General features: G+C 48.6%; 1 protein-coding gene across 6 annotated transcripts in view; it reads left to right on the top strand.

Moving 5' to 3' along the window:
* Positions 1-1387: 1387 nt before the first annotated feature.
* Positions 1388-10282, top strand: part of ZBTB1 (zinc finger and BTB domain containing 1) — a 28562-nt gene continuing 19667 nt past the window's right edge. Inside the window, exon 1 of one of the 6 annotated variants that reach the window (XM_038137456.1) lies at positions 1388-1592. The gene's annotated coding sequence lies outside the window, so the exon portion shown is untranslated. The other 5 variants (XM_038137457.1, XM_038137454.1, XM_038137459.1 and 2 more) reach the window with 5 other exon arrangements.

Genomic DNA, 10282 nt, shown 5'->3' with positions numbered 1-10282 from the left:
CTTTTCTTGCCCAAAAGAGGTTGGCAGTAGGTGGCTCAAGGTTTTGTACTCTGTTTTGGGTTATTTACCATATTTATTAACCCGTGTACAGAGCAAATCGCTATTTGCAGATGGCATGTTATTTATTTAAATGATTAATTATTTACATGTTATTTAGGTTGACTCTGGTCCAAAGAGGACTTTGAAGAGCTTCAGAGAAACCAGAGCCAAACTGATGAAAGCGGTGGTGAGGAATGAAATTTGGTGTTTTGCTGTACAACACAGGCAATGGTATCACTCACAGCCAATACAAAGTGACACAGCTTATGCTGGTGGGTCAGAAAGACATCAGGACATAATCACAGCTCTCTCCATGTGTGTTTCTACTCCCTCCTCCTCTGAGGTCAGAAAATAATAATTTAAAAAAAGTAAATTGTAAATGTAAGCGTGGTGGGAAGGCAGTAAGAGAGCGAGGGTGGTGAGAAAGGGGGACTGCCTTGTACCCCACCTTACCGGAGGTGGCAGGAGCTCCTGGTGAGACGCACATGGGACAGAGCAAGAGGCTGCACAAGCCCCTCATGGGCGCTCTTGGCTTGTGCTGCCCTGGGGTGTGTAAACAGGTGGGGAGAAAAGGACTCGAACCATAAGAAAAGCAACTTTTCAATGGGATTTGAAAACCACGACTCTGCTGGCTTATGGAGGCTGTTTATTTAACTTCCTATGAAACAGGAAAACCTACAAAGCAGCTGTAATGTGGGGGTCCCTCCACCTTCTGTGGGAGCTGGTGTCTTATAGCCACAGAGGTTTTTTTCCCTCGGTACTATATACCCCTGAGGCAAGGCTGAAGCGGAGTGAGAGGGGAAATGGGGATTTTTTAGACACATTCTGAAAGACATATTTTGAAAGCTCCGCTTTTATTCTGTAGTGGTTAGAAAATCCCCAGACAGACCCAGGAGGAAGGGCTGATCCTCCATTTGGAAACTAGGATTGTGTTAGTTGGGTTTGTCCTGTTCGCTTACACAGAGGAGGGATGCCTCCGGAAGACCTTCAGGGTCACTGAAGCAGGGATGGATGCTGGTACATTTTAACATTGTGGCATTTTATTTTGTTGCCTTTTTTGTTACTTTTGCCATTTTCAAATTTGTAATAAAATCTCTCAGTTTTGCAATGATTAAGTTTGCCCCTTTGGCTTGTCAGATACTTAGAGGGATCTCAGTTGCAGCAACATAAAAACAATGGTATCTCCAGAAACTGAATGATGGAGCTGTGTGGATTAAACACTTACAATGCTTGTGCTGAAGGACAAATGTCACTTTAGGGGTGGAAAAGTCAAGTGGTAAGACCTGGAGGGAAGCCTGACCTGGCTTATGTTTTCTCTCAGATCTGCGGCAGATAGCAGGGGGGCCGGAAATCCCACTTACTCACATGGGATAGTTCCGGAGAAGCTGGATGTTGTCACACAGGAGAGGTCCAGACACACTGGTGGGAAGAAGGCCTGGACCAGCTCCTGGAAGGATGAAAAAAAGCGCTGTTCTCGGGGTCTGTGACAGAGCGTGGCGGCGGCTGCCCCTGGGCTCCTGCATCACCGTGAAGCTCCAGGAGGGAGGGCGGAGGTATTAACGTGTGAAATTACAGCGAGAAGGAAACACTTCCTCACGCAGCTCGCAGTGGTTTTCTCGCAGTTGAACTGTCCCACGCGGGGGCCGTGGGGCTGCGGTACAACACTCCAGCGCCGGACACCCACACGGGTGACCGGAGCTCCCCGTTAGCACCGGCCACGGCCGCTTCGGGGGGAAAGCAGAGACTCCCCGTTCCCTGCGGCGAGCCCGGGTGCGCGGGGAAGGGGCGGACTGCGGGGGGCCGGGAGAGCAGCGAGGCGGGACAGCCCGGCCGAGGGGTCCCGGTGGGCTCCGGCCGGCGAACGCTGCCCCGCCGCCGGTCCGGGGGGCTCCGCCGGAGGACGGGGAGGAGCCGGGCTGAGGGGGCTCCGGCAGCGCCAGCCCGCGCCGCGCCGCGTCCCCGGCGGCATGGGAGGAGAGCGGAGCGCGGCAGGGAGCCGCCCGCCGGGCCCCGGCATTGGCGGCGGCGCAGCAGCGCTGGCAGCGGCGGCGCCGGGAGCCGCGGCCGCCGAGGGGAGGGGTCCGGCTCCGTGCGGTCGCGGCGGAGCCGGCGCTGCGGCAGCGGCAGCGCGGCGGGGCGGAAGTCCTTTGTTGCAGCCGCGGCGGCAGCGGCAGCAGCAGCAGCGGCGGGAGCGGCGCGGGCACAGCTCCCCGTCGGCGGCCGCCGCCTCTCCCCGAGCCGCGGTAAGCGGGGCCCGGGGGCCGCCGCCGGGACCCGGGGAGGAGGAGGCGGGAGGCGGCCGCAGCTCCGCCGGCGGCGGGAGGTGGGAAGTGCCGAGCGGCGGCGTGGCCCGGCGCGGCCCGCCATAGTGGCGGCGGCGCTGCCAGGTAGGGGCTTTCCAGCCGCGGCCGGTCCCTGGCCGGCGGCCGGAGCGGTGACCTTGCGCCCGGCGGCCGGGCAGGGCACGGCGCGGAGCGGAGCGGCGCCGCGGGGACCGCGCGGGGGCTGAGCGGCGGCGCCGCGGCGGCGGGTCCGGCTCCGGCTCCGACTCCCGCTCCCTCTTTCCCTCCCTCCCGCCCTCCCTGCTTCTCTCCGGGGGTCGCGGCGGGCGCGCTCCGCCTGCGGGGCGGGGGTCGGGAGATGCCGCGCTGGAGAGCAAGAAGCGGCCTAGGGAGGTGCAGGGGCGAGAGGCGGGGAAGGGAAGGGAAGGGCACCGCGCCGCCCGCGTGGCTCCGGGGCTCGAAGTCGCGGTAAACATCTCGAGTGCCGCTATCGCGCCTGGCCCCGGCCCCCGCCGTGGGTCCCGCCGCTTCTCTTCCTTTTGTCTTCACAAAATAAACGCCCAAAAACTTTGAGTGAGTTGCGGTAGTTTAGCGAAAAACGGAGCGGAGCTGCAGCCCGGAGGGAATGCTCCACCCTGCCAGGCGGGAGACTTGGGTTTCACTCGGGGCTGGCAATGCGCTGGATCGCCGTGGAGGCGGCTGGAAAGGAAGGGGAATACTTTTGTCACATAAAAAACAAGCCTTGTGCCGCTGTGGGAGCGGTGTCGAAAGTCTCGTTCTTCAAAGGACTCGTCTTTTCTGCTCGGATAGAAAGGTAGTTGAAGAGAGTAGAGGAAATGGGACTGAAAACGCTGTGAGTTTGGGGCTGGGGTTTTATTCCTCTCTATTTTTCAGGATTTTTTGTAACTCAGTTTCTCAAGTTTACCCCGTTTCAGCTGATACAGGAGTGCCGGTTCCTCTTGACACGTAGGCGTTGGTAAACGGGTAGCATGGCTTGGACGCTGCTTAATATTTGGGTGTTTACGGCCAGGTTGTCACTTGCAATATTTCCCTCGCACTCGAGTATCGCAAGGTACAGCACGCACTGCAAAACTATCCGGGGTTGCAACAGTGCGGTGTTCCGTAGGCATTTAATTACACTAAACAAACATTCCTTTAATTAAAGGTGTTTGTTTAACATTCCTCATTACAGCTCTTGGAAAAACCCACAGAGCAGCCGTGAGCAGGGGGATGCGGGCTTCTCGTTTTTGCCGAATTACAAGTTAAGCTTTCATGGCGAGCGGAGGAGAGGCGTTGGGACCATATGGCCGTGGGGAAAACCGGCCAAACGCGAGCGGTTGCAGAGATTTTCCTAGGCAGCAACAGCAAAGCGAGTTGACAAGATTGTGGAGAGATTTTTGGATGACTGGCCAGAAAACCTAAGGAGTAACGAGCAGTATTAGCTGCACTCTGCTGATGTTTGAGGTAGCAGGGAACCAGCACCCACTGGGGGGGTTGGATGCAGGTAAATGAAGATGTGGGTTGGTGCTGTGTGGCAAGCTCGGAGAAGTAATAGAAGCCACTTCTTCCTAGTAGCCAGAAAGTTTTGTGGGAGTAAGATCACAGACTTAACAGATGCTTCAGCTCTGCTTGCACAAGTCTTTCCCTTCATGAGACTCAGCCACTGTTGTCACTGGCACAGGAATTAGCAGTATTACATTGAGAGGGCTCATGACAACCAGGGATTTGGGTTTTTAGATGCTTTCTTACTTGAATGTCAGTGGCTGCTTCTTTCACAGATTTCTGTTCTTGCTGACAGTGGAAAGCCCTGAAAATCCGGGATGGACAAAGCCGCAATAGCTATTTACCTGCTGGATGGAAATAGAATAGCTGCTCAGAACTGAGATAGTGAAAGTTCCCTGATAAAAGCCTGGTGTCCTTTCTCTTAGTTGTTACAGCTGGGCCTCTTACTAGAGTTGTTCTGTACTTACACATGTAGACTGAGAAGCCATGTGTTCATTTTTCTGTTTGGGCAGTGGTTCTCCAGCAGTTGGGTTATTCAGCCCTGCCTTTGCTTGGGAATGGTAAACATCCTCACCCAAAGAGTTCTGCTGCGGACACAGTGTGTGGGCACAGCAGCTGACATAATTTGCATGAGGACCATTTATATCCTCAAATTGGTCTGATCATTTTTAATTTGTGCACACAGTGTCACTGCAAAACTCCAGAATTCACTGGCTGTTGCTTTTTCTCCCCCATATTAGATCTATTTCACTGGATGGAGACCCTAGTTGCCTTATTTTTATTTTTAGTACGCTGAAAGTAAAATGTGAAACGTTTAAGACCAGGAAGAGTCAAGAAAACCTGTAGTCTGATCTGTGTGTCACAAGTTAACGTGCTTCGTTCATGTGCATCCAGCAACTTGTTACACCAAAGTGCAGCCTGTATTTAGCCAAGGATCCTTTCCTGGAAGGCACCTGGGACTTCATTTGAGGGTCTCAAAACGTGGTTAAACCACCAAGGTGCCTCCAGAAGTTGAAAGTTGGTGTAACTTGGAGAGCTGAGATGAAAAGGCTCGTCTTTCTGCTGCAAAGCATAAATTGGATGTCATAGATTTTTCCCCACTAATTGTTTCTTTTAAACATATCATTACCGTGTTGCCTGACAGCTGTAAAGGTGCCAGATAAAAGATAACTGTGACTTTCTAGAGTCAAATTGTGGCTAGAAAGTTACTTTAAAGGACTGCATAAGGTCTCTCTAGGACTTCTACTCCCTAGATCTGATCTAAAGTTCTTTGAAGTTGAGATGGGGCTTTAGCACAAACTCTGTTTTCTTTTTTTTTTTTCCTGTCAAGATGTATTCCTTGTCTTTCAAGGAGTCTTCTGACCTAAGACCATGTAATGTATCTTAACTAATTTTCAGTTAGCAGTTGAGGAGCATAACTTGCTAAAATTTGACGTCTGTTTCTCATTTGTGGGCATGGATGCTGAATCAGCAGAGAACTGCTGGCTGAGCAGTGGAGAGCAGGGCATCCAGGAGCTCTGACAGCTCATGCTGGAGGCTTTGGAGTGTCTTCCTTTCCCCTGGTTCAAATCTAGCCCAAGTGCCATGAAACTTGTTCCTGTCCATTGTGCAGGAGTGTGTTTAAGATGAGTTGATTCAGCCATTGCGATGTGTCTGAAGATGAGTATCTGCCTCACTGGAGTCATCTTCCCAACTGACATGCCTGAAAGGCAGGCGATTGGAAGGGCTGGGAGAGGAGGATAAATTATACCTTTAGTCCTTCATAGCCTGAATAATGGAGCTTAATTACATTTTCCCTGGCAGTACATGGAATTCCCATAGCTGTTTTAATTTATGATCAAGGCTATGCTTGCAAGGCATACTCGCTCTTGAGGTGGGCAGTTGTCACCTGGCCCCAAGTTCTTTGCTGTTTTTTCAGTGTTTGCGTAAACTGAGGCACCCAGAGCAATCTCTATGGCTTCCTATTGAGTGTATCTAGGCAAAAGGTGTAGCCTGTTGACAGCTCTGTGGTCAGTGCAGCAGCAGAACACAGAAACTTCTTGGGTGTTGTGTGGAGAATTTATACATGTTCCATGGGATTTTCTGCAGTCTGTCAGTGCTGTCATTTAGGAATCCAGGCTTTTTGGTAGATCTGACCCACAATGGCAAAATTAGGGGGAAGAGTTCTTGGGAACCCACACCAGGGTGGGGTATGGAGACAGACAGCAATGGGAGATTTGCTTTCTGATTCTTGTGTGCTTGTTTTTTGGATAACTGGGCGTTGTTTGCTTGAGGTTTTCCAGTCTCATTTTCTATTAGCACCAAATTCTCCACTCATTTATTACACTTTTGTCCAGCCTGTTCTTGGTTTCCAAAGAAAAGGAGCCAGTAACTAAGCATGTAAGTGCTATGTTTTTGCATGCTCAGCAGTGGAAATGCTGGGTTTTGAAAACCACCTACTAATTTTAGGAGCCGAAAGGCTCCTGAATTCTGAACCTTGTGGTATGTCTGTTTTAAAGACAGAGAAGTTAGCAAAAGAACTTCACTACTTCTTTGCTTGAGGACTTTTTTAACTTCTTTTGTTTTAAAACCTCTCAGAAAACTTTCAAGTGTGAGGAAATGACAGCATGGAGCTGTAGTAAATACCTATATTTTCTTGTTAGCAGACTTAAAAACAACATAATTGGTTAGTGTAGTACTGCAACTTAACCTTGTTCATGGTCACATCTGAATAGCATCTAAGTGGTGCTTCAAAAGAAAAATCTGGTGGCAGACAAGTAGCTTGAATCAAAGCTTGACTGTGTAAAAATAAATATCTACTAGGGAAATAAAATGCATATAGAGACTTGTAGTTTGAAAATCAGAGTGAAAATGCCCAAGTCAAATACCTTCAGTTTTCATTTTCATATCAAATGCTTTTCTAGCACATTTTTTCAGAACACCTCTGCATCATTCAGGACTGCTTCCAATGTGGCCTTTGTTGCATTTACCACACAAATCAATCACTGCTGAAGATGGAGTCACTTGGGTTCCTTGTGGACTTGTGAGGTTGGTGCCTCCAGGATTTGGATGCTTCACAAAGTGTTCTAGTCCACAGGGCAAGTGGCTGGTGATTTTCCTCTCTTTGAAAGAGAGGATCAGAAATAATTAAAAGCTTTGGGTTGACAAACTCAACCTGTATGGAGCTTTAATTTTCCAAGATACTCGCTGTTTAATACCTACAAAGGATAGCTCCCACTGGCCTCAGCTGCCACCAGTGGTGTTTACCTGTGTGAATAAATTTGACATCCAAAAAATACAAGCCAGGCTTATTAAGAAAACCCCAGACTGAAAGATGGAAATTACTTGTCCTGGCATTGACAGCAATGGGATGATGTTCTCCAAGCAGTGGTCATTGCTGTGAGATCCTCCTTTTTGTCCCCCACCTCTCATTCACTTCACATCCTCCAAATGCTTGGCCAAACGAGCAGGGATCTTGTCTTGTACTGCTCAGATCCAGGCCTGGACAGATCCAGAGGATATGCTGAGTAAGGGAAATTTTGGTAAGAAGGATGGAAGAATGTACTTTGGTATATACCTAATATATGTGTATACCTTGAATTTTCTGTAAAAGGACCTGTTTTCATTCTAATAACTGTTTTTTATTTTTTTCTAAAGCAAACTTAAAAAATAGTTTGCAGTACTGATCCACCCACATGAGCGATAAATGCAGATTGCTGCCATTTTAGCAATTAAAGTAACAAAGTAATGATAAATTACCATTTTCTGAGAGCTTGCTCTTGTTGGGAAGGAGTTTGTCAGCAAGCCTGTCATGCTTGTTGATGGCAAAGGGACGGCAGGATTGGGAATTTGGGGTACAGTTCCTGCTCTGAAGGCATGAATGCTGCAATTGTTTTCCACCCATCCCCCAGGAAGAGCTTGTCTGTGGTTTTTACCCCTTCTGCCCTAGGCCCTGCAGCCTGGCTCTTCCCAGCCCTGTGCCCAAATGGCTTCTTCCCTTGTTTAGACCCTCATTACACTCCTTTTTAATTCCTACTGCTGCTTCCTAATCCCAGTGCCCTTCTCCTGGCTCAGCACTGTGTTCCCAGTCTGCCCTTTTCTTCTCTCCAGATTTCCAGAGGGTTTCCATCACATCCTCCTCACATTTCCCAATCTCCCTGTGTTTTCCCTACATCCCTTCCTGGCTCTGGCTCTCTCTCAGCCAGAACTGGGCATCTTCTCCATCAGCTACCACGAGGGAAGCTGAGACCCCGTGGGGAGTCATGCTGTGGAGCAGTCTCCAGGAGGCTTTGCTATCAGCTGTGGCATTGTGGAGGTGGCATACAGAATCATGGAATGGTTTGGGTTGGAAGGGATCTTTAAATGCCATCTAGTCCAACCCCCTGCAACGAGCAGGGATATCAACAAAACCAGGCTGCTCAGAGCCCAATCCAGCCTGGCCTTGAGTGTTTCCAGGTTGGGGGCATCCACCACCCCTCTGGGCAACCTGTGCCAGTGTCTCAACACCCTCATAATAAAAAATTTCTTCCCTCTATCTGAATCAACCCTTTAGTAGTTTAAAACCAAGGCAGAGCTCTGTGCAAAAGGGGATTTCTCTGCGGATGGCTCATGGAGGGCCCTGTTTACTAAGCAGCTGCAAGAAGATGAAATGTTCTCAGCGAGGCTGTAATCTGAAGTTTCAATAACTAACAAAAGTCTTAAGTGTGAATAAACTGATAATTTGTATCTTCTCCCCCTGAAGCATATAGTTTGGCCAAATTCAGGCAGATTTTTATATTGTGACAACATATCTAAGTCATAACGCTTTCTCCCACAGAAAGTGTCTCCTCAAAGATTTTGGAAGAGAAACTTTTAATTTCTAAATGAAAAAATAATAATCTGCATACATGAAAGCTTTTTCTTACCCTCATTTTTGGAACCGTTTTGGCTGAGGTTTTCTGTGGAGGCGGGAAAAAAAGTAATCAGTCCAAGGTTTCAGAAGGAAAGTTTTGCCATTGCTGGTTGAAATGTGTCAAAGTTTTAAATAGCCTGACACAGGCTCTTGTGGTGGGAAGTTATATCCAGCAGGTTAACACAGCATCCAGAGGGAGGATGCCAGGACTGTCATTAACACAAATAACCCCATACACTCTGTTTTAAAGCCTACATGTAGTACTACTGTGGTAGAGACCAAGTACATGTCAAATCCAGAACCTTGCCATCCTGCTCAAGCAGCCTCATGCTCCACCCTTTTTTCCCTGAGTGGTGGCATTGCCAGTGGGTCATTGTTGCACGTCAGGATCCAAGTGCTAAAAGTTCTGCAGGACTTCATCTGTCAAAAGGAGAAATACCTTTTACCATTTTCAAAGAAGAAGACTTTAAAAAGGCGAGTTTGTGTGCTGTCAGTCGTTGTTCCCACCATCTGGAAACGACCCCATCTGCAGGTGCCTGCAGATAGTTTGTGACCACCTGTTTTGTACAGGTTTGCTGTTTGTGTTGCTGTTTTTCTATTGGAGGACACAGTGGAGTGTATCTAGTGTAAAAAAACCACAATTAAATAAAACATTTTGAACTTGCCGCTTTATGAGGATGGGGAAGTTAACATGAGCTGTCCTGAGCCTTTTCTTGTCGTGTTGGCAGCTCACACCGAGAGGCCAGTGGTGCCTTAGACGGCATCATCTCATTTTCTCGTTGGTTTTCACTCTTAGAATGTGGAAGTTGAAGTTAATTCTTTATCATTATGCAGCTGCCATTCTTAATACAATAGATTGAGTAACATTTAAGCATCTAATGAATTGCCTCAAATCCAAAACACATTACCACTTGGAAGAATATGAAGTGCACTTTTATTATTACTTGATGTCAAGAGCTTTGCTGTTCTTCACAGAAACTTCTGAAATCACCCAGTGACACAGACAATAATCAGTTTCTGTTGAAAAGATGTGGAGTTGTTTCAGAGGTTCTCCTACTTTCAAAGCCACTGCCTTGCAAGTTAGTAAAAAAAGAGAAATGAACTCCATGCAGTGAGTTGCATTTCTGCAGTGGACATCACTGGGCCAAACCAGTCTGAGAATTATTATGGCAGGGTGCTTGCCTGAAGTTCTGGGCGTGGAGGGTGGGGTTGAGAGGAGAGGAGCAGCTGCCATTCAGATGCTTGCTGTCAGGGTAGTTCAACCCAAATCTCAAGGTTCCTGTTGCCAGACAAGATCTTGTGCTGGGGGTGATCCATAAGAACTGCTGTGCGAGTTGGCAGTAGGGAATATTGCTGGGTGGGGTGAGCATGTTCTTTTCTCGAGAACTTGGGAGCCTTTCTGCTGTGGCAGTCCTTTGTGGAATGAAGAACGGGGACTTAATTCTAGGTTTTCTGCTTAACAGGCCAGGCAACGCCTATGACTTGCGAATTCAACACTAATTGTGGAATTTAATTTCTCTACCCATTTTTCCCCCTAGGAGATGTAAGCTGTTAGGAAAATAAGAAGAAAAATGGAGCATTTGTGTGT

This window comes from Motacilla alba, chromosome 5, assembly GCF_015832195.1.
Source record: "Motacilla alba alba isolate MOTALB_02 chromosome 5, Motacilla_alba_V1.0_pri, whole genome shotgun sequence".
Classification (NCBI taxonomy): Eukaryota; Metazoa; Chordata; class Aves; order Passeriformes; family Motacillidae; genus Motacilla; species Motacilla alba.
Note: the sequence above shows the minus strand (reverse complement) of the source record. Positions and strands in the feature narration are given on the sequence as shown.